Source organism: Solea solea, chromosome 16 (assembly GCF_958295425.1).
Source record: "Solea solea chromosome 16, fSolSol10.1, whole genome shotgun sequence".
NCBI lineage: Eukaryota > Metazoa > Chordata > Actinopteri > Pleuronectiformes > Soleidae > Solea > Solea solea.
In genome coordinates this window covers 23,217,145-23,241,292 of record NC_081149.1, presented here as the reverse complement: position 1 = coordinate 23,241,292, position 24,148 = coordinate 23,217,145, and the positions used below count along the sequence as shown (strand labels likewise).

At 40.6% G+C, this 24,148-nt stretch overlaps 1 protein-coding gene across 2 annotated transcripts in view; it reads right to left on the bottom strand.

Annotated features, from left to right (window-relative positions):
- The window catches only part of LOC131474914 (thyroid hormone receptor alpha), a 106,521-nt gene that overhangs the window by 59,821 nt on the left and 22,552 nt on the right, over positions 1-24,148 (bottom strand). For both annotated transcript variants that reach the window (XM_058652633.1, XM_058652634.1), the window contains one exon: positions 2,270-3,488. The gene's annotated coding sequence lies outside the window, so the exon portion shown is untranslated. The remainder of the gene's footprint in view (positions 1-2,269; positions 3,489-24,148) is intronic.

Below are 24,148 nucleotides of genomic sequence, written 5' to 3'. Positions count from 1 at the left end.
CGAGCCCTGACAAGTTCAGTGTTAATGCCAGAAAGGAGTAACAAATCGTACACACACTCACACACACACACAGATCAAACTTCTTGCACCTAAGCAGCCAGTGATCCGATTGGGCAACACAGGCTTTCCGTCCTATACATTTACCCGCGTGTGAGTCACAGTTGGTGGAAGAAGACTGTGTGTTGCCATGGCAACACAAACCAGGGGACAGAGCACAGGCGTAAGTTATGGCGTTAAGGTGTGAGGGGACTATCAATGAGGATTGTACATATGTGACTCCATGTCAATGACAGAGGGAGGGGTGGAGCGAGAGGACAGAGGGTGTCTGAGGTAAGCCATGTCCACTCTTCTCCTCCTTCTCGACCTCCACCTCGTCTCATCTGTGAGTCGTCTCGTTTTCTCATCTCACCGTTCTTCACTTTCAACAATTTCCTCACTACCACACACTCGCTTTGTCAAAAAAAAGAAAAAAGGAAAAAGGAACAGTGTGTGTCCACATTATCAAAGTCACATATTACACTGTATGAGTGAATCTATTTTTGCAGCAGCTGTGTCGTGCATTTTCTCCACCCAGGGATCCCCCACAACCATATTATGACCTAAAGCAGGGGCATCAAACTCATTATAGTGAGCACAATGATGCAATTATTTTAATAATAACCAATAAACTCATGCACACAACTCACTACATTTACAAATTATGAAAAAGCTAAAACATTACTTGAACAAAATAAGTGCAATTTTAACAATGTGATGCCCAAGTTTATAATTGACATGTGTGCAAGATCACAGCGGATCGACATAGACACAAAATATTCAGTCACAGGTATCCTGAACTGAAAAATATGGTAAATGACATCACATTTTCACATATTCATCCCTGCGGGCCAGATTGGATCCTGTGGTGGGCCGGTTCTGGCTCGCGGGCAGTATGTTTGACACCCCTGACCCCTGATTTTGCATTTAGCTTTGTTTCCCTTGAGTCTTTCTTTCTTTTCTTTGTTACGTGTCCACCAGTGACGCTTGGTCCTGTTAGCTTAACTGTAAGCAAAGATGGCGGACACTGTTTACATTTGGGAATGAGGTCCCGCCCCTCTACGAGTGGGTCTAAAAGTGCGTTATAGTTTCAAGGGTCAGACCAAGTGTCACTGGTGGACACGTCACAAAAAAGAGAATGAAGATATTTCTCCACTTAGGGGAAACTGAGGTCAGGAAGCACAATAATTTTTTTAAAATACTAGCCATATTCTAGTAATACAACGAATATCTAATATCTAATTCCGATTATTTTGACAGGAAATGTTATTGAATCATTATATGTCTCATTATTTTCATTCATATTTAAAAGGATTCATGTGTGACATTTGTGCAGCTCTGTGAGAAACACAGATGTTCTCTTCAGTCTGTAGAATAAGATGTATAATAATAATTCATATAAAATGATATTTTGACACACATTTTGGCTTGAACAAATTTTGCGTCTCTGTGTTGTGATTTCGATAAAATTACAATGAAGTGTTCAGCCCTAATGTAAATCGGTAAAGTAAGAACATTTACAGTCTCTTGTTAACCTGACCCCAATTTGCATAGTACTGGATTATGGAAACAAGCCAGAGAAACTCACTGAGGCCTCAGTGAAACTGCGATTCACACTGGTGACAGATCGTGGCTTTTTAAAAGGCCAATACAATATATAGTCAATAGCTGATCAATTGTCTCCCACTCCCGAGGAAAATAAACTGTAAAAGATATATATGATATCATATATATGATTCCATCTCTTTAAATGGCTGCCATCCAGCAGAAGTTGCACAGCCCTCCTCCGCTCTTGAACCGTGAGACTATAAGAAACAGCTGCTCTAACCCAAACACCAAAAACACCGAGCCTAATGCCAACATCAACATTCATTAACTTTCATTTTCTTTCAAGTCGACCGTCTTCTGCATTTCTGTTCCGAACTAAAGACGTATGAAGTATAAAAAGCCCAAACTCTCATAATGACCTTTACTGCGCCATGTTCCTTCCATCATAATACCCGCTCTGTCTCCGCTCGCTATTATCTCATAAGGCAGAAATGCCAGTTAAATGTCAGTTAGAGACACAAAGAAATAAAAATTGGCCCGAAAACTTGAAGTGTTTCTTTGTCATTAATGTAAAATGGCAAGTGATGAGTATAACCTTGATGTTCCTCATACCTATCACAGCCTCCTGTTACTGAGGAGCATAAAAAAGAAGGATGAACAAGCAGGAAAAAGAACAGGAACTCACCGCTGCATTTTTCTCTTCACTCCCAAATGCTTTTCCCTCCTTCTCTCGCTCTCCGCCGTCACAGAATATGGATTTGCTCTGTTCACTTTTTTTGTTGTTGTACTTCTCCGAAGGTTAAACAGTTAAATCTGCGACGAAGTGCTTCAGTCTTTGTAGTTGCGTCTCCTGAGCAAGGAAAGCTAATGAGAACTTCTCCTGCACTGTGGGTAGCTTTATTTCTCTGGAGGCTTCACATGGTGAAGAGGAAGCACAAAGCAGGGGGAACTTCTGAGTCTCTTCTGTGATCTCCTCTCCCAACGACGCTACCGCTTACACTACGAGGTGCATGTGTGATGTGACTTTGTGGGAAAGAGAATCCAGGTGATGCTCACAAACCCTCTCGCTTCTCTGGGAGGCCTTCCTGGATACTGTTGCTATACTCCTGCCTCCAAGGCAAGTGGAAGATCCTGGAGTGAGTTGTCGTCTCGTTGTGACCTGCTGGGTTCGAACGAGCAACCAGGGAAGTGGATTTTTGACACGGAAAAGTTCCCTTTCTGCTCCCTCTGACTAAAAAAAGTTTCTACACTGTATCTGCTGAGGTATATAGTTGCCAGGTAGACTGTAAAAGACGGGGAATGAGGGTATGAGTGTGTCCTTCCAGTGATAACTTGCCAGAGGTCCAGGCTACAATTGTAGCATCGGCACAATTCATGCAGTGAGCAGATCCAAGCTGGCAGGAGGTAAGAGGTCCAAGGTCATCGCTGGTTGTCACAGCTGCAGCGGGTTAGCGCTTGAGAGGCAATACAGGTCGTCACGGTAACAGCAGCGAAAGGTCACAAACAGGTGTGTTTTCGCGCCGTGTTCCAAAGTCAGTGGGTTGGCTGTTTTGGTGGAGGAGGTAGACAGTGGGAGAAGATCCCTGAGGTAAATGGAGAAATGTTGCATGAAGAGAAGACGGAACTGAGGAACTGAGAGCAAACAGTTTTGTGTTCCTGGTTCTCTGGGAGGTAGATGGTCTGAAGAGGTTTTCCTCTGATCGGATCAGAGTGAGAGGAGAGGACGGCAAGAGGTAAAACTGTGCAGTATCAGTCTTGAGTAGACTTGATTCCTATCTTATGTCTTTTGAAAAAGAAAAATGCTGGTGGCTGTCCAGTGTCCATCAGGACAAAAAAAAAAAAAAGGTTGCTGCTTGGCTCCGCCCCCTTCACTTACACAGGTAGGTTTCTTCAGGGCGCTCCACCTATGGAAAGACAACAACGGGAGGTTAGAACATGACCATGGACATCAGTGGGGAAAGATTCCATCACATATATTAGAGCTACGACTAACGATTCTTTTCATAATCGATTAATCTGTCGATTATTCTCTCGATTAATCGATTGGTCCATAAAATATCAGAAAACCTTAAAAAACGTTGATCATGTTTGTCAAACACCGAAAATGGAAATGATGATGTTCGCAAATGTCTTGTATTGTCCACAAACCAAAATTATTCACTTTTAATGATTTCTTTGTTATCCAGAGCAAAGAAATTAAGAAAATACTCTAATTTAAGAAGCTTAAACAATCAAAAATCTTGTTTTAATCATGAAAAAACTTCGAACCGATTAATCCATTATCAAAATAGTTGTCGATTAATTTAGTAATCGATTAATAATCGATTAATTGTTTCAGCTCTAACGTATATTGATAGGTTATCACACTCAAATAGGGCTGCAACAACTAATCGATTATTCAAATAGTTGGCAACTAACTTAATCGATTAGTTGTGTTATTACACGTACAGCTGCTGTAAGCCAACCAAAGCCGGGGCAGTAGGCGCCATTAAGCTTAAAAGGAGAAGAAGAAGGAAAAGATGAAGAGAACCATGAGCTCATGTGACGTGATTCTGAAAGAAGGGTTTGAAAAATGGCAGAGGCGGACACAGCAGAGACAAAATGTCCAACCCAAGTGGTCAAAAGTGTGGCAGCACGTTACATAAACGCCTTCAAAGAAGCGTTCGGTGCGCGGCTGCACAACGTCGCTGCACGAGCACCTGAAGAGGAAGTTCATGTTGGAGCCGTGGGTGAAGGAGATCCACGCCAAGCTCGTAGTAAGTTAATTTTACCACTTATCCATCAACAACAGTGGACAAAACTGAGGGTATTTATGTGCATTAAGTTTCTTTTTTTAAACTGGCCTGAAGTCGTGCACTCGTCCGACAAAGATTTGCCAGAAAAAGGTGAATAACGGTGTATATCGTGAATCCTTCATTTCTTCGTAAAAGAAACTTAAGCAATATCTGGTCAAATATATATTAAATGTATTTCCCTTTTGTTGAGAGAGAGTGTGTTTTTTTTCCTTTTTATCCGATTAATGATCAATCGAAAAAATAATCAGTCTCTCTAAATAACCGTTAGATGCAGCCCTACACTCAAATGAGTAGTAGGAAAATTCAGTTTCGGAGATTTCTTGACTATGGGCTCAATTTCGCACGCACGCACACACACAGGGGGGTGTTTCAGCTCTTGCTCATCAGTTAAATGCAGGATGGATGTCAGTGCAATCCCTGATCGTGCGGAGTCTAATGGAGCTCTTGAAAGGATTCACGCTGCAGTCATACAGTAAATGAGCTCCTCAGCACAGAATGGTTCACTTCTCCAATTTTCCTGCATTTGCAATTTAAATAGCAATGCACCAGATACAGGCACAAGCACAACGGCTTTGTTTTGCTCGTCAAGCAAAGATGTGATTGACTGAATTCATGTTCCGCCTTCAACACGCTAAATAAAACCCATTTGTGTCTCAACTTTGCACCTAAATTACTTGCTGTTTAACTAACAAGAGTGGACATGCCTGATTGCCACCAGTGAGCTTCCTCTGGAGGAAAAATAATAAGAATGTCACTGCATCTTAATCTCATGTCACTATACCAGAGCGTGACGTTTATGTGAGAATGATGAGAGAGTAAATGATCTTATTGGGAATAAAATCTGCTCTATTGCAGCGCAGCATGCACTTTAGCCCTCACAGTAATCCAGGACTCTTGTTCTATGAGGATATAAAGATACAGTAAACAAGCCTCATGCTCTACTGCAGTATAGTGAGACACAAAGATCAACTGCAGACATCTAATGGTCAGAAACAAGACAGCACTGCTTTGGTAAGCCCTTACTTTGCATGTCAGAGAGGATGTAGTTCTTTGAAAACAACGGGAAATCCACACTCAAACTGGCTGGTTTGTGGAGTCAGGTTGCCGTAGGAACGTACAAATGAAATGCCTGAAAAGTCAGTGGGCTTTCATTTTTAAGTGATTATGCACTTATTCAAACATAATTATGGGCAGCACATTTTAATTTCTGCCCATTAACCCCCTTCTAATTGTTTTATAGCGGACCTTCATACTGAAATGCCGATGTTTCACAGTTACAGAGTGTGCGATTTCTAGTTTACAGCTGTTAATTAAAGCATAGTCTCTTCAACTTTATTTATAATGCACTTTAAAACCACCTCAGTGCTGCACAGAGTAATAAAATAAAGACACACCGACACTAAGTTAACAGACATAAAACATGGGTAAAAGCAGAGGCCAAACAAGTGTGTGCTTACTTTTTGACACAGTCAGGAGCAGCTGATCAGCTGACCTGAGTGAGGGCGGGGCAAGGCCAAGGGGAAATCATATTAAAATAGACTCCTAAAATGTATGTGATATATATATATATATATATATATATATATATTTGAAATGTGCTTGCATGTCATCAAAGGTACAAAAGAAAAGTGAAAAAAACTTTTCAAACTGTGAGGATCATAAATATCTGAGCCATTTAATATTTGTGGAGATATCGAAAGATGCCACTGAGGCTTTGCTGTAAAAGTCAGAGGATCAACAACAAGTAGCTGCAGAGACTGTTATCGATGAAATTCAGGCAGTTCACGAGAACGAGTTTGAGATTGACAAAAGGTCAGTAAAATTCATTTTACAGAAGTTCACAAGAGTCCAGTGAAAACTGAAAAATCACATCTCTCAGACTCAAGAAGATGAAATTTGTGTTCCTTTCTAAACTCACTTCCTGCGCACAGAGAAGTCCACTGAGTAAATCATTGATTTTCCCATCGTGACACACTTCAATCAATAATGTGTTCAAATGTGTTATTTTGTGACACTGACGTTAGAAAGCTTTCGTTTGTCTCTATGGATTTCACAAACCTCAGTTTCCAATCACAAAGTGCCGTCTAATGGCAAGAAAAATTGGCAAAATATAGCAGATCTAAGCAGGAGCTGAGCAGTTTCATCAGATAAGGTTTTTGTTAAGTAGCTCAAAGTGTGGTTTCCCTTGTGTCCCAGTCTGCTGCCATGTTATCAGTATGAGCGAGCGTCCGTATCTCAGGCTGGTTGTTAAGTGACAGCAGCACACGTGACGGGGCGTTCAGGAACAACGTGTCAGTACCTCATACAAACATGCTTCAGATAAAAAATCACTAATAAAAAAATACACCTCGGTCTTAGCAGCCCTGAACATGTATAAAAAGAGAAGAATGAGGAGGTCGAGTGTGATTTTGACACCAGGTGCTTTATCCTGCAGGTTTATTCACTGCACTAAAGTTCACAAGGAGTGGCAGAGCAATAACAAGTCGAATCATTACATGCATTCCATACTAAAGGATGTTTTTCTGACATGTCTCTGACATAAAAAAAAAAGAAAAAAAAACACTCATCTCGCAATAACAAAACCTATAGGACTTGTTCAACATGCAGAGCAGCTACTGCATGGAACATCTATTGTTGGCACCCACACAATGCACACAATGTGCAGACAAACACACACACACACACACTACACACTCACCCTGTTAATCTTCCTCCATCTGTGTAAGCTGCAATTGGGTTGGGTTTCAGACAGACAGACATCATTTTCTTTGTGTTACTGCTTTTATCATAGAGACAAACATACTTCTAAGTAAGGTAGGTTGGTGCACAAGACACACACACACACACACACACAGGACTCACGTAATGAATTTAGCTGAGAAGAGCCATAAATTTACACCCACCTACTTATTACAAGTGAGTTTGGAAACTTGGGAGTTGGCACACCGGCTGTACATTATGCATATGTGGTTCATGATGTACAGTTCACGCACACACATTATTGTGACATACTGCGCACTTACATACCTACCGTGAAAAAAGCCCTACACCGTCCGCAAATGCACACATACGGGCAGATGTACGGACACGTTTGCCGTCATTTTAGACGTTAATCCTTCTCAATGAGGCTCTGAAAACATGTCATGGCGTACGAACACCTGGTGTGCTGGAAACCGCAGACGCGGGGAGGCAATCTGCAGTCGTGGGAGATGGAGATGGAAAAGTTGGAGAGGTTTGCGCCAAAACATGGGAGGATATGTGTAAAGATTAGGTGTTCTGTTGTCAGCAGTAGATTTCACAGACCTGTACCTGACAAGCAGCCGTTACCATGGTTACCGCTTAGGTGTTCCCCCCCCCCCCCGACACGTGCCGTACCTAATGAAATATGGTGCTACACTTACTGTAGACTCAAAAGAGTACTGGAATATTCTACTCAAGTAACAGTACCACTATTTTGCTTAAGTAAAGTAAAAGTACTGGTCAAAAATGGACCCAAGTTAAAGTAAAAAAGTAGTTAGTTAAAATGTACTCTGAGTAAAAGTTGAATTGTTTTTAATTAAACCTTTACAAAATAAAGTTTGGACAAAATAAAATATGTAAACACTGAATGTGTCAGTCAAAATGGGTCAAAGGTCACAAATGCTTTACTTTCTTACTCACTCAGGGACCTTAATTAACGCCAATTCACCTATCCTCCTCGTTCACCTGTCCTCGACATTCACCTGTCCTTGATATCAGTCACCTCTCCTCATCATTCACCTGTCCTTGACATTCACCTGTCCTCATCACTCACCTGTCCTTGTCATTCACCTGTCCTGGACATTCACCTGTCCTCATCACTCACCTGTCCTCATCACTCACCTGTCCTCGACATTCACCTGTCCTCGTCATTTACCTAAAACCTATTTATTTTAAATTCAGGCCAACATTATATACTCAAGTACAGTACTTCCAAAAAAACATACTTAAGTAAAAGGTAAATTACAAATTACTTTAAAAAGTACAAGTGTACAAAAAAACCTACACAAGTAAATGTAACTCATTACTTTTCACCTGTGCAAATTCTTTCATGTCACTACAGGCCTGTCTACCTTGCACCTACTTTAACTTTGGTTGGGAAAGTTCATGCCAGCTCTGGTCAGCACTCTGACTCCACACTTCCACCCCAAAAACAGATCATTTCTCACTAATGTTTGTTAATACCAGCTGTATTAGTAAGTATTAGTAATATTGTAATAAATTGAGATTAGCACCTGTTCATTTTCCCCCATTCTCTTTGCCGCTATTTTGTGGTAAACAACAACAAACACTCTCACACCATCCTCGCAGCCTTGTCTTCCTGATACACAGGCGTCTCCCAGGCAAACCAAGACGACCTCAGCAGTGGGTCTAATTAACCAACAGCAGGAAACAACAAATGAAAGAGACATCAAGATTAATTTCACGAAGGACGACAGGAGGAGAGAGAGTGTGGGATGAGAGGAAAGAGCGAGGTCGTACAATATGCATCATTCTATAAGCAGGGAGGAAAATGACTTCCCTCCCCCATCACATACAGTGACAGATTTACAGTACAGGCTGTTATCACTGGGGTTGGCTGCCAAATTGGCTGCAAAGTCCAAAAAAATAAATGATCAGCCATGAAAATTAACAACCATTTGGCTGTTGGAAGGGGAGTGAAAAAGAGGCATGGCATGAGATAAAAAAAAATAATAATACACAAGGAAAAAAAGGGGGGGTGTTGTGATGGATCAGTGGTCTGAGAGACGTGGAGCGTATCCAGATCCAGGACCTGAATTTGAGGCCTTTAAGGCATTTCTCTGTCTTTTTTCTCTCTGCTTGTCTTTCAAGCAAGAGGCTGATGGTCCAGTTATTTGGATTATGATCAAATACTTTTTAAGCTCATAACATTTTCAACAGCCTCAGCTGCAGTCTCATGGTAGCGCTTTCAGCTCAAAGCACCTGCGCGCTCACACGGACTCATAAAGCTGGGAGCTGCACGCACAGTGGCAGTAATTTGTGTTGCCATAACGTCCTCGTGTTCCCGTAATGTGAAAATAATAAGATCACTGAGATGACCTGACAGAGTCAGCGATGAATTGAAGATGACACAAACATTTTAATGCATTTATCAAGCTAAAAATTAGGGATGGGACGATACCGATATCACAAACTATTAATACCAATACCGATTTTAGTCTGATACAGTCATTTTAGACCATTTATGAAATATGAAGCCACATGGAGCAAAGAAACGAGAAAACATTCACATTTAAGAAGCTGAAACAATCACAACCGCTACTAAAAATCCAAATTTTTTTCAAATTTTGTAACATTTATGGATGTGATGATACATTTATTGTGGTGAAATTTCATTATCTGGATCATCATGAATGAGGAAACTCATTAATATTCACTCACGTAAGTGACGTGAGAATGCCAACTAACCTCGTCAACTGACAGTCCTTGGGATTTGATTTATTTAAAATGCCACAAGGGGGAGCCTGCAAGTTCACTCAAGGACCTGAAGACTCTGTTGTGCTTCTTCTTTCATTAAATTATTATAATGTTGCTATTCTGCTGCTTTGTAAAGCTTGAACTAACACTATAAGAATTCCATTACTGGTTATGATTAGAGCTGCAACTAATTCTTTTCTCAATTATTCGAGTAACCGTTTGGTCCATAAGATATTATATTATATTTTATATATATATATATATATATATATATATATATATATATATATATAACATATTCACATTTAAGAAGCTGAAACAATCAGAAATCTTGTTTTTGCTTCAAATCGATGAATCGCATAATTGTTTCAGCTCTACTTATGATGATACATTGTTAGAGTATATGTATATAGTATATAGAGCATATATAATTGTGTATCTTGTTTTTTAAATTATGATATATATGCTATTTTCAAAGTATTTTTTTCTACTCAAACCGTGGGATATTACTAATTTTTCCAGCCAATTTACCAGTTTAAATAGTATATTTGTTATCGACTGGATCAATATTGTGAATCGTGACATAAAAACATCCCTTATTTCGGTTTGTTTTTCAATAAACTAAAGTAGATTGACTTAATTTGGTTTACTCAGGAATTATGTCTTACTCTGAGAAAAGGATATACTGTGTACTGCATGTATTCTCAGGATATTCCAGCACATTCAGGTTAGGTTAGTGGTAAACTCAAATTAGCCATCAGTGTGTACAGTACATGAGTGAATGGCCGTTTGATTTGATTTGTCTGTATATAACAGCTGTCACAGGCTGCCGTCCTGTCCTGGTTCACTCTCGCCTCATGTCAGCGGGGATTTGCTGCTGCCTCCCTGTAACACCACAAGAATAAGCTGTGCAGCTAATGGATATATACTGTATAGATACAGTGCATATATATATATATATAGTATACATGTACTGAACATTTGGCAAGTCAGACTGCCGGTCATTAAACTATATCTGGTTCTGACCTTTAACTGTCAGAGACAGAGAAGGAAGCGGCCACGTATCAATAAACAACAACAGTGTTACTTTCATTGTCTCTGAGATACACATTTTACCACATGCCTGCCTGTGTGTGTGTGTGTGTGAGTAGAATCACTTGGCCCGATGTTTTGTTTCAGTATTTGGCAACAGAGTGATGAAGTCATTTCGTATCTAGTGCATTTATTATTTTAAAGAGACTGCTAAGTATTTTTTGGAGGTGGATGGATTTAAGAGTCAAGAAAACATCGACCACTCCGCCTCCACACACTCGATAGGAATAACTGCTGGTGCTCGGCCAAGTGTTTGTGTGTGTGTGTGTGTGTGTGTGTGTGTCTTTCCATCTTCCATCTTTGTGAGGTCCAAAAAAATCCCTAAAAACTTATCTTTGTGGGCACATTTTGTCCGGGCCTCACAACTTTAAAGGGATTTTTCAGGGTTATTGGGTTAGACACTGGGTTTAGGTTGAAGTTGGGGTCAGGGCTAAGGTTAGACATGAGGGTAAGATCGGGGGGGGGGCATTATGTCAATGATGTATCCTCACTAAGATATAAAAACAAGTTTTTGTGTACTTTGTTTGTGTGTGAGGACAAAAAAAAGCATATATACCATAAAAAGGTTGGTTGTCAGAACTTAAAAGGGCTTTTTGAGGTTTAGAAGCGTTAAGGGTTAAAGTTAGGCATTTAATTGTGATGGTTAAGGTTAGGGCAAGGCTGCAAGGGTATGCATTATGTCTCTGCGTGTACTCACTTAGAATACTATATAAGAACGTGTGTGACCTTCTTACAAAAACACCAGTGTAAAGCAGTTCCAGTAGAAAAACCTGTCAAACAAACATAAAAGAATAACTGAATACAAATATGAGCAAAGCTGCGCTTGCATAGGAGCATTTTTTTCATTATTTTTTTTAGACAAAGCTAAGCTATAAATCCTGTGCTATTTTGTAGGAGTGCCACACTACACGTTGCTGTGGTGACAGGGGTTCAGTGGTCAAGCAGTTTGCATGAAAACGCAGGGTGGAACTCTGGGACGAGGGGAAGGTGATTCTATAGACCCGGTGAAGCCTCGAATCAGTGCTCGAGTGCTGTATAGTTCACTATTGCAACGGACCGATAAACTCTGAGCTTTGTTTTCGCTGGGTGTGGCGTTCTCACTGTCGGCGTCATATGAATAATTGACAGTAATGACGTCTGCTGAAAACTTTCCACCGTTGAAGGCCGTCTCAGAGCATGATCTCTGCACACAGACTGATTATTCCTGCAGTAGCTGTAACAGTGTCACTGAGCTCCACTGCCTTGTTGTTGGCGGCTTTGTGACATCACATTCACACCATGGGAATGATGTTATTAGCCAAGTTCACTAGGTTCAAAAAATCTCAGGTATAGCCACAAATAGAGACACAGACACACACAGCACATGCCAGCAAACGTGCAAATATACTGAGCGGTATTTGCATAGAGCCAGGGCTGAAACAAATGACTGTTTTCACAAGTGATCATCTGCAGATCATTTTCTTGATGAATCGAGTACAAAATGTCATAAAATGTTGACAAACGGTGACAAACCGTGAAAGGATGACGTTCTCAAATGTCTTATTTTGTCCACAAAACAACATTGATCACTTTTAATGACCTTGACTCAGTTATACAGAGGCAGGAAAGCAGAAAATATACACATTTAAGAATCATTGCAGCCCAAGCAAGTGTGATGTGATCTGGTCACAGCAGAGGAGTCAAAGAGTCAACCGAGTATTTTACCGTAATACACTGGAAAGGGCCAGACCGGATTGAAGAAATGTGTTTATGTCACATGTGTCTAAGAATAGTTTGACAGCCCATAAACTCTCCGACACCCAAACTATGCCAATTAGCCTTGTAGCTTTTCGCAGAAACAGCAGAACATTCACTTTGTAAAAGCTGCAACATCATTCACAAGTGATGTGCTAATTAAAAAAGAGTCATGTTCATTTTTAACCCTCTTCTGACCATCATGATAATCAGGCTGCCTGGATTTATTTTGATTTTACGGCTTCTGGCCCCCTTTTTTCCCAAAATAACTTTTACTCTTGATATCTGGCAGTTAGACCGCTTAGGAATGACGGTACTGAGAAGCTGACGTCACAAACGTGTGACGCGCTGGTGAATCTTGTTGTGATTGGACGGACGGCTACGGTAATGAAAAGTATATGGGCTCAAAGCTCTGTTTCTCTAGGAGTTACGGTAATGATGGGAAGTATGCAAGCCAAACCCTGTGGTAACAGGAGAGGGGTTAACTCATCTTACCCCCACAATATCAATGGAAGAATTCACTGTGATGATGAGCGATGTAAAATAAATAGCACAGCATAAATATCTTTAAGCAGCTGTAAAGACAATAAACTCAATCTGCAAGTCATTAGGGAGCGTAAATTATAGTCGCATGTCTCAACACCAAAACAAAAGATTAAGTCTAGAGTCTGTTTTCACCCGGGGTGGAGAATGGAAGCAGAATATAGAGTGAGCTATTAAGGCTCCCGGCCTGACCATGAGTAAAACCACATTTCTCCTTCACATTGCCACACACATACCATCTCTGCTCCCCCATTAGAATGAATTAAAATCGCTCAGTAGACGGACTAAATTGAAGTGAACGGCACACAGTGGGTGCTGTCAGACACAGGTTTAAAGTAAAAGCACATTCCGACACTCCAATATGTCTTCAGAGATGACAGAGACGAGTCTTCACAAAGCTGAAAAATGACACATGACGAACACATTACACTTTAGCTCGAGTCTCGTGTCAAGGTGTCCATTATGCACAGTACAGGAATTAATATTTCACTCCTGTCATGGCTGTTAAGTGCGGAGTTGGCGTCCCGCTGTGAAGCCTGCGGCTCCTACAGACACGCTCCGCGTGAATCAGAACACCATGTGACTGACTGACTGTATATGCAACAGGACACATGCAGGTTGAGTAAATAGAGAGAGAGGGAGAGGGGGGGAACTCGGGTTATGTAGGTTATGTCACGTGATCAGAGAGTGTGAATGTACTGATGTGGAGGAGCTGATTAACACTGATAAGAGGAAGATGATCTATGGGACAGCAACGCGGAGCCTAAACAGATCTGCGCGTCTGATTAGGAGTCCAGTCAGGGCGGAGGGGCAACGGGTTCAGCTGCAGAGCGAGTCCCACCACTTATTACTTCAGTTTCACACTAATTTCATGCAAATGAAGATTCTCTCTTGTACGTAACCACAGACTTTAATGAAAACGGAACGACTTGATTGATACACATGTCCACGGCGCGGCCCGGATTTAATATTGCAAAGAACTTTACAACAAAACTAAAGAGCTGACGAGTGTAAAATATCAAGTTTCTGAGGGAAAATGAAATGATATAGTTTTGGCATAACAAGAGTGACCTGTTACATGCAGCTTAATTGGAAATCAATTTTTACTTCATCTGCTCTTGTTGTTGATGTTTGTGTATAATAAGTGTGGGTGTATACATACATACATATATGTGTGTGTGTGTGTGTGTGCCTTCCCGCCCCCTGTTTTTCAAGCTCCACAGGTTCCACAACAGCAGACTCTCTCAAAGCAACCTGATCCACGCAGTCAAATTACAGCCAATTATGTGGAAAGGTCTCTTATACTTGAACATCAGAGCATAGCACAGACCGTGAACAATCATAATTGGATCTTAGTGCTGGTACACAACAATCAATACTGCAGCTTTGGGCGAGCTTTAAACCCAAATAACGTACATCTTGTACAGTAACGCGGCTCTTGCCACACTGGTAGTCCATGTCACATAGGAAGGTCAATATTTGCTGGGTGAAGTAAGTGACTGCAGACAGACAGACAGACAGACAGACAGACAGACAGACAGGCAGGTCCAGTATGTTAACCAGCGCACGCAGCCTCCTATATCACCGCCTACAATGTATGGCCTCAGGGGGGGGGTTGGTTATACAAGCACAGGGCACACGGGGACACACGAGGACACACAGAGACACGTATGTTGAGAGACGTCTACGCCCACAAAACACACGTGTATAATATGGAAATCCTGAGGGGCAATCAGGACGTTGATTCAAGGCATAATAACTGACAACAGACAATGGAATTAACACGTATGAAACACACGAACACAATACTTGTGTATGGATATGAACACTTCTGTGGAATGTGCCAAATTCTCCCAGCCATCACACATGGGGACACACACACACACACACACACACACACACCACACACCCGCCCACTTGTCAGGCTGAAAGCACAGTATAGGTGACCTTGGATCCTGGAAGCTTTGCCAGCAGTTGAACCAAGACCAAGATAGAGATGAGGGGAGGCAGCATGACAGATAAGATTTGAAGGGGTGCTGGTGCAATAGAGACAAAGTGTCAAAAATATTATATATAGTATGGTATTAAAAAGGAGGGTGGTGAAAGATAAGCAAGAAGGAGAGAAAGCAGACAAAAGCTGGGAGGGATCAACAAATTGGAGACAGCCAGAAGCAGGAGAAAACAGGGAGGAAAGGCACTGTGTGGAAGTGCGAAAAGCTACGTCTGTGTAATCTCTGCAATCTGCTCAAAATGGGGACAAAATGTACCGCTCTACGCTTTTCACTCACAGGCAGAACAGCTACATACACACACTTCCATACATTATCCCACACACACACACACACATCCTACACAACATCCACCACTAGAGAGGATGTGGTGGTTACAGAGTGCTGAAGGTGGAACAGAAGATTGCTGAGGGGATTGGGAGATAAAAGGAGTCGAGATAGGGGTGCAAAGGACGACAGCGGGGGAGAGGGAACGAGGCAAAGGAAGTTATGAAAAGGAAGGAGAGGGTGAGAGAAATAAAGCTGATTATTGGTGAAACTTCATTTTGCTGACGACTCTTTGTTGCAACACCTTTGAAGTAGCACCAGCCAATTAGTAAAACCATTATTTATGACCTCTCCCAAACCAAACTGTGCTCATGCCGGTTATTTCAGTTTAATACTTTCCCCACGGGTGTGTGTGTGTGTGTGTGTGTGTTTATTAACTGTAAAAAAAATGACACCTTCAAAAAACAAAATTTTTTTAATCTAAATACTAATTTGTTGCAACACATTAAGGTAATAATGACAAAGGCTGCAATTTAACACGTCTAGTTCTGATTGGTTTTATGCTTGATGCCAATTCAAATAATCCAAAGTAACAATTCATGTCTTTAAGTTTGCATCATTGCATTTAGACGACTATTTTCATAATCGATTAATCTGTTGACTATTGTCAAACGTCGATCCTGGAAATAATGATGTTCTTGAATGTCTTGTTTTGTCCACATACCAAAATTATTCACTTTTAACGAGTTTGTCTTTGTTATCTGGAACAACAAACAAAGAAAACAAACAAAGAAAAATATTCACATTTCAGAAGCTGAAACAATCAGAAATCTTGTTTTAATCGTGAAAAAAGCTTCAAACCGATTAATCGAGTAATCGTTTCAGCTCTAATTGCATTAGAGTATTGTAGTTCATGAAACACTGCGATTTAATTCCACTTGGAGACGAATTCTGCGGTTTATCTGCGTGAGCTCGCTCGCTCACCAGTTGGCCGCTTAGCTTAAGCCTCTTAACAAACAGGCATTAACCAACTCGACTTTTATTCTGTAGTAACGAAGATGGTTAAGGGAAATGTATCGGAGTAAAAGTAAAAGTTGTCATAAATATAAATAACAAAGTAAAGTACAGATATGTGAAGATTCTATTTAAGTACAGTAACAAAGTATTTGTACAACACTGCCTGGTCTCCCTGTGTGTGCGTGGGTTTTCTCCAGGTTTCCTCCCACAGTCCAAAACCATGCAGATTTGTGGATAAGGCAAATTGGACACTCTAAAATGACAGTAGGTGTGAGTGTGTGAGTGAATGGTTGTTTGTCTCTGTGTCCCTGTGATGGACTGATGACCTGTCCAGGGTGTACACCCCAGCTTTCGCCCTATGTCAGCTGGGATTGGCACCGGAGCCCCACCCCGACCCTCATATTGGAGGACAAAGCGGTAGAAGACGAGAGAGTGGTTCTCAGACATATTACTCCCATGCCCTACTTTGAATCATCTGGAAACCCATGTGTTATCCCATTTCGGTTAAAAAAAAATTAGATTACAACTACTTTAGATTAAGCAATTGACTTCACATCATACAAGGATGAATGCCCTCTAGTACAGTGTTATTTTGATCATAGCTGGATGAACCAAAAAAGCCTGACTGTATTTCAATATGCTGTGGTGAAGGTTTTAGTGTAGAAAAAAAGAAAGCATGTTCTAGGAAAATATTCTCCTTTTTTTCTTTCCTCCTTTTGAAAATAAAGCTAAACCAAGCTTCGTGAGTGCCAACGTGAAAAGGGTATAAACGGTGTAAAATATGATGCCATTCATGGAAGTTAATTTGTGTCACACAAGCTATTGTACAACCATTGAAGGCTTATTCATCTAACAGCTGAAACGGGGGAAAAAATACAGGTAGAGAGCTGAACGTAGCTATAAATGTAAAATGAAAATTAATCATTCATCCGAAACAGGGCGCTGATAAACTGGCTGCTGCAGATACTGTTTAACAGCTCGATGCGTCCCCTTCCCTTTCAGCAGCTGCTGAACAATGATTATTTACATATTTTAGTGAATCCTGAATATAGATCAGGATTATCTACCAATAATCCATATTCAACAGTTGAAACAGAGAAGATGAAAGATGAAATCTCCCCACAGATTTTCCCAGCCACTCTGGTTAGATTGAACTGCTTGTGGTCAAATGTCCACTTCACGTTATGCTACATCACTTTCAATTACCCACAAAAAAAAAATCTGCTCAGCAACAAATCTATGCAGTGAGGACAATGACCCACTTAGAAAGTACATATCCAGTCTTGTGGGCAGACACAAATTAGTTCTGCTATTATGCGATCTATTCACAGAGTGTCGAGCCACGGTTGCAGCTTTATGACACTGTAACAGGTCACAGCCCATAATAAAGACAGAACCACACCATCTCACAGGCACAACCATGTTGATGCTTTAAAACATCACAGTGGTTTGAACTTTTTCAAATATTTAACAGAGCTCTTTACTAAACCCCACGTCCAAACAGTGGTCATCCAGTCGTAGCCGAGCACGATGTGTGAACTCTTACTCAGTGTTTTAATGTAACAAAGTACAAATACTGTACTTAAGTAAAATGTTCACCAATCTGTACTTCATTATTTATATTTCTGACAACTTTTACTTTTATTCCACTACATTTCCTATGTACAATGTGTACTTTAACTCTACATTTCCCTTAACCACCTTCGTTACTTGTTACTACAAAATACGAGTCGACTGGGTGACGTAATGCCTGTTTATTAGCATTTAATCTGATGGTTTATTTCTGCAGGAAAATGAAAGCGTGTGATTCCGCTTGGTAAAGGTTTAATACCATGTTGCCCACAACCGTTCTTTACCTAAGTTGCATTCAATATTTTGTTTGTCAAACATGACACAGAGCTCTCAGATTTATGAAAACGTCTTTCATTAGCCGTGATCCTTTAGGTCAGCTCAGGACACTAACAACAACAACAACAACAACAACAACATACTGCACGCCGTCAGCACAACAGCCGTGGAGGACTCAAAATAGGTCATTGCACAGATGTCTGTAGTATCAAGGAAATGTCACCCTTGACCTTGAAGTGATGATGAGTTCATGTCACGGTCAGCTGTCAGACGACAGAGGTGTCATTTTAAATCAATCACACAGTCATCTTACAGTAGACTGAGGATTTAGTACAATTGAGGGTGGTCGTTCTTGGGGGAGGGGGGGTTCACGCAGGAACAAGGGTTCGCTTGTCTCGTCGTGTCCCCATATTATATGGGCCTCACACCAGATTATCCAAACCTACTTCACAACAGTTGACCAAACATACAGTAGCTCACAGTCCTGCCTCATTTGTGGTTCATGCGTCTGAATACGAGCTGGAGTGTTTGTTTTGCTTTCAAAGCGCTCAGCGCCTCAGTCATTCCCCCCATCAAAATGAAACGTATTACGACGCGAGGCTGATGAGCACAGACAACAAATGGAATTCATGCACATATAAACCTGGGAAAACAAAAGACATTGGTACACAAAGACGACAAAGTCCTTCATCCACAGGCGCGCGCACACAAACTGTGCGTGGGGCTGAGGGAACAAAGAAGTATCCAACAGTGTTAGGAATTGGTCAGCAACATCGATGTCACCGAGGCTTTGAAATGATAGATGGCTCTAGCGAGACGGCGTAAACACAAGACAAATACATACAGGATACAGACACGGTAGTTTGTCAATACACTGTGGAAAATGTGTAGGCTAAGAAAACGCCTCGAAAGCACAAGATAAATCCTTGTCAGAGATAAACTATGAACAACTTGACTGAACCTGAACTATTCTTTTATAACTATTAAAGTTTACTACTTGGTGTCATACATTATTTATGAAACAACAGTTTCTCTTTCAGGCTCACTTGCACACAGATGCCTTAATGCTTGTCGTAAACGTCTATCCTTATGTTATGAGCCAAAGGATTTCCCACTGTACCCTCTATAAATCTACATAAAAAACCTAAATATTTCTATTCAAGGTAACAGGCTTTTTTATTTTGATCACCTCTCATCACCCATCTCTGTTATAACGTCTGGGCTTTAGGCTTGATAAGAGTGATTTATTTCATAAAGCACATCTTAATATTAGTTTTATTGTGAAAAACTAATATATTTTTGTTACCACCCACTGCCAGCCCCATGTTTAGATAATTTTCACCTGTGTCCGAATCCGTAAGAACAGCCTTTTTGCAACAGAGGATGTAAGCGGTTCATATCCGTCATTCTCCTCTTACACTCGGACAGTCCTTCTGCCAAGTTCTCACTGCACATGACAAATCCATGGTGCTTGCGGCACCTGCGCACCTTTACCAACACTGATTCTAGACAGCATCGACCACATCACCACAGTAATTACTCACAATTTTAACGGTAATTAGAAATTGTAATGATACAACTGACCCTCAGGGATATTTTTGTGGTTTACTGTGATTCTTGTGGTTCAATTCATCCCTAATGTGGGACTTGATTAGAGTCAATCTGAGGCAAATTAAAATTAACTGGTCTTTATTTAGAAACGCATAAACCTATATATAAAGGGCTTAATGTGGAGCTTTAGAAAATCGATGCAGATGCAGAGATGAGAAATCCTCCAGGCGGACATTTTAGCAGCAACGTTGATCAGTTCTGTTACGTAGAAAGTCTCGATGGAACGGCATTCAAAGGACTCTGAAAGTCAACTGAAAGCTTCAGGATGATTCTCAAAGAAGAGCATTGAAACATAGTGGTATGGCATAAAACCATAGGGTGGGGGTGAGGGCTTTTTAGTACATGAACATAGTATGGTTGTTAACCCCACGGTACAGCAATGACCTGAAACATACACCTAAGTGGCTTTGGCACAAGTCCCTGAGAGACCTGATCAACTGTGTAGAGCACCGACGATGGCAGTTCACTGACACCGTGAGAGTATCTGTCATAAACCAAATCAGGTGTGCAAAGCCTGTTCAGACTTGCCTGAGAAATCTGAAGTGTCATTGCAGCCAAAGGGGCTTCTTCTGAATCCTGAATTAAGGGTCTAAATACTGTTCTAAACTAGAGATTTCAGCCTTTTTAGATTTTTAATCAATTCACAAGAAATCAGACAAATGACGCCTCTCTACAGCCTCTTCAGAGGATTGAATAAGAACATCCATCTCAGGAAGGCTTCCTATTCGATGCAGACCACAATGGAAGACGGATGAAACTTGGCGTTCAACACTCGGGCACTTGAGCAATTTCCTGAACCATTGTTGTGTCGCCTATGTGTAAAATGTGCAATCACTTCTCCGTGTCCACCGACTTCCTCACAGATTGCTAGAATACAAATTGTTTGAGCAAAAGTGCCAAAGAATCTGGGTACACCGTAAAGAGTGGGCCAGAAAAAGATGTAAGTACATGTAAGTACACGTGTAAATACACCCAAGGACGGAATGTTATCCGATCTGCCAAACCACTTCGGGAGGCGGACACATTATGGTGGACCACACACAACAACTGAGCAGAGTGGAGGTACTTGGTGGCTCCGAGTACAGCTAATGCGACAGTGGCGCCAGAACTGCACAGTCTCATGTGCTTTCGTTGTTTTCCGCTTGTCAAAGATGGCTAATGTTGCTGTTGTTGATGTGGTGAAGAGCTATCCGATCGCTATCTGAACACAGAAACACCTTCTAATGCAGATGTAAAGGGGGCAAGGATGTAAACTCTACTCCTAATATGCCAAAACAAAGATAAAAAGCTAAAATGAACCAGTAGAAATTAATCGTTCATTCACTTCTTGGTTTGTGTTGTTTTGTTTTGGATGAAACTACAATCAAACATTACCAAAGCAAGACTGTTGATCCTGGACAGTTTGCACTGAAATAAAAGCTAGTTTAGCTACAATTTTATAGCCTAGAGTATTTGAAAAGCTTGCACTGCAGTGTTTCCTAGGAACAGGTATTTCTAATGTACATGCAGCCATTTGAACTTACATCGTCCAGTTCCAGTCTACAGTAGTTGGTGGCACACGCTCTTGGTTTGCTTACAAATTGAAACTGAAGAGAAAGACCATGATAATGAATTTGGACAAGGTCTGTGTCGATACTACCCAATTGTGCAACTCCATTAGAAATCAATAGTATCCTCTTACACTATTTAGGTACAAATTTGTGTGACTGCTGCAAACGCTCCCACGTGCCACTATAAAACAACTGCTACATAACCTTGAAAACAACCCTGGGCGTGCATACGCGTGTCATAGCTCTCCAAAATAATGACCAACCACCTTTCACCTACTGTTTTCAAACCTGTTGTGGGCGTAAATCAATTATATGGGAGGCGGGTCATATTGACCCATAAGTGACCCAATAAAAATCACAGGAATCAGGGAAATACACAAAAGAAGAAATCAACATTAAGACACGTGTGAAATACCTTCTTTATTTAATTTAGTGGACTGAATTAATTGATTGAGTTCAATCATAGTAACAATGGTTGGTTACACACACACACACTTGCAACTATACATATACACACCTGCAGAGGCTCTATCAATTTACATTGTGCTGCTTTATGACTCACTTAATATAATTGCTTCAAAGAGAATTGTTTGGGCCAGCAACAAACAACCACGAGCACAAGTATTATTGTAAAAGCTTACTGCAAAATAATAATAATAATATTAAAGATAATGTGTGTTTACATAAAACCAAGCAAAACAGATTTTATGCAATTATCGTATATATCAATCCGTTTTTATGTGGCCCAAAATGTCTACTATGTATATTATATATTGTGATTCCTTAATTTTTCCTGTTATACGTCGTATTAAATAACCATAGAGTCCTTTTTCGCACAAATTGAAAATACACACAAAGGCACTTGATGCATCTACTTCATTATTTTCATCTGTTTGGACGGAAAAGTGCTCAGTCCACGCATGACTCTTCTAACAAGGAGTGGTATTCAATGGTGAGTGAAATTATTAGTGAGAGCTGGTGCTACTTTCCAGGGCATACAGCATGAAGTATTTAATGGCTCATGGGCTGGAAATATATTCTATCCTTTTTTTCCCCCATTTGAGCCATGCTGTGACTAAAGCATGCTGGGAACACCAGCTATGTCTCCATGTGTTAACACGAGATATTCTGATGCACAGCTGGGGCTAAATATAAGTCGCTCTCTTGTTAGAAACAGTGCATCGCGAATAAAGACGTCACCCTTGGGCCAAAAAGCTTTTATCTATGGCTCTGATCTGGTACATGAACATGACTGAAAATAAATCAAACATTTTGTACACACTATTTTCCCTTCAGATCTTTTTAGTGCAGCTTCTTTTACTGAACAGTGGAACTTATGTGACTCAACCAAAAACCCCCCCAGGCAAAAGAATACAGTGTTTCTATTTAGAAATTCACATAGAATGCTGTAATAGTCTTCAGAGTTAACTTTATGAGGATAAACTCCCACAGTACATCCATAAACAATTGTGGAATTTCAAAGAATAGATTGCTTTAATTTCTTTAGATTCTGGTAACAACAACTTGAGCCTCTGATACTGAGGCATCTGCCTCTTGTAATTCTCTTCTTACTTATGGGTCTGGAGAGATTGTGTCCATTTAACTATCATGGTTACTTTGTACAAAACATGAGTAAAACAGATGTCAGCTTTTAACAGTAACATTATTCATATTTAGTCACTTCTTGTGTCTTTACTGAGCATAAACACAGCGAAGGAGCATTGGACATGGTCTTAAATCAAACTGCTGAATCCAGCTCAGAAGGTGGTTTTGCGGCCAGATGTTGATCCTCGTTGTTGTTGTTTCTATTTCTAACTATTTATGTTTATTTATTTACTGTTCTTAAATCTTCTTAATAAAAAACTGAAACTGAAGTGCAGACTTTGTTTTACAACAGAAAAACCTTTTTAAAGTATCGAAATAAGGTACTGTTTGGTACCGGTACCGAATTACAAATACCGATACAGGTATCATATCGATTCAATTATGAACGGTACCCAACCCCAATGCTGCATAACACATTTCCTAAATCACAGCCTTTGAGATTTGCAAATAGTATTATGATTAATGAAAAGTGATTGACTGTAAATTGCTGTGGTGCCATGTTAGAATTCGTTTTACTTGCTGTTTTTACACTGATTAATACCCTCACCTGTTCCTTAGTGTTTCACCTGAGTGTATTGTTATCTCCCACACCTGTTGTCTACTTGTTTCTTGCCAGTTTGTTTTGTTGTCAGTCGTGTACAGCCTTCCAGCAGAGATTACTTTCTCACATGTATGAACCAGATAACCAAGTGTGGGGGGGAATCCTCCCGTCTACCGATTCAGATACATCTGCCTCGTTGGATTGATCTGTCCCGTACCCCGGCATTAAACCAGTGTTTTTTAACAATGCTTGTGTTTAAGTGTCTCCATTTGGCTCCTCCAATAATTGCAAGTAGAGGTAGTTGTCTGTCAGACTCTACTATCACTCACAGGCAAAATAGGCCATGATGAATTATAGCCCACAGTTGGTGCTGATTGCTTCTTCAGAGTACCAGTAGAAATTCAATTACACTTCTTGGCACCTCCATTTTAGAATTCAGGACTTGTCATAGTCGATTCTCTACCCAATAAGTATCAACGGGCGCAACAATGTTCA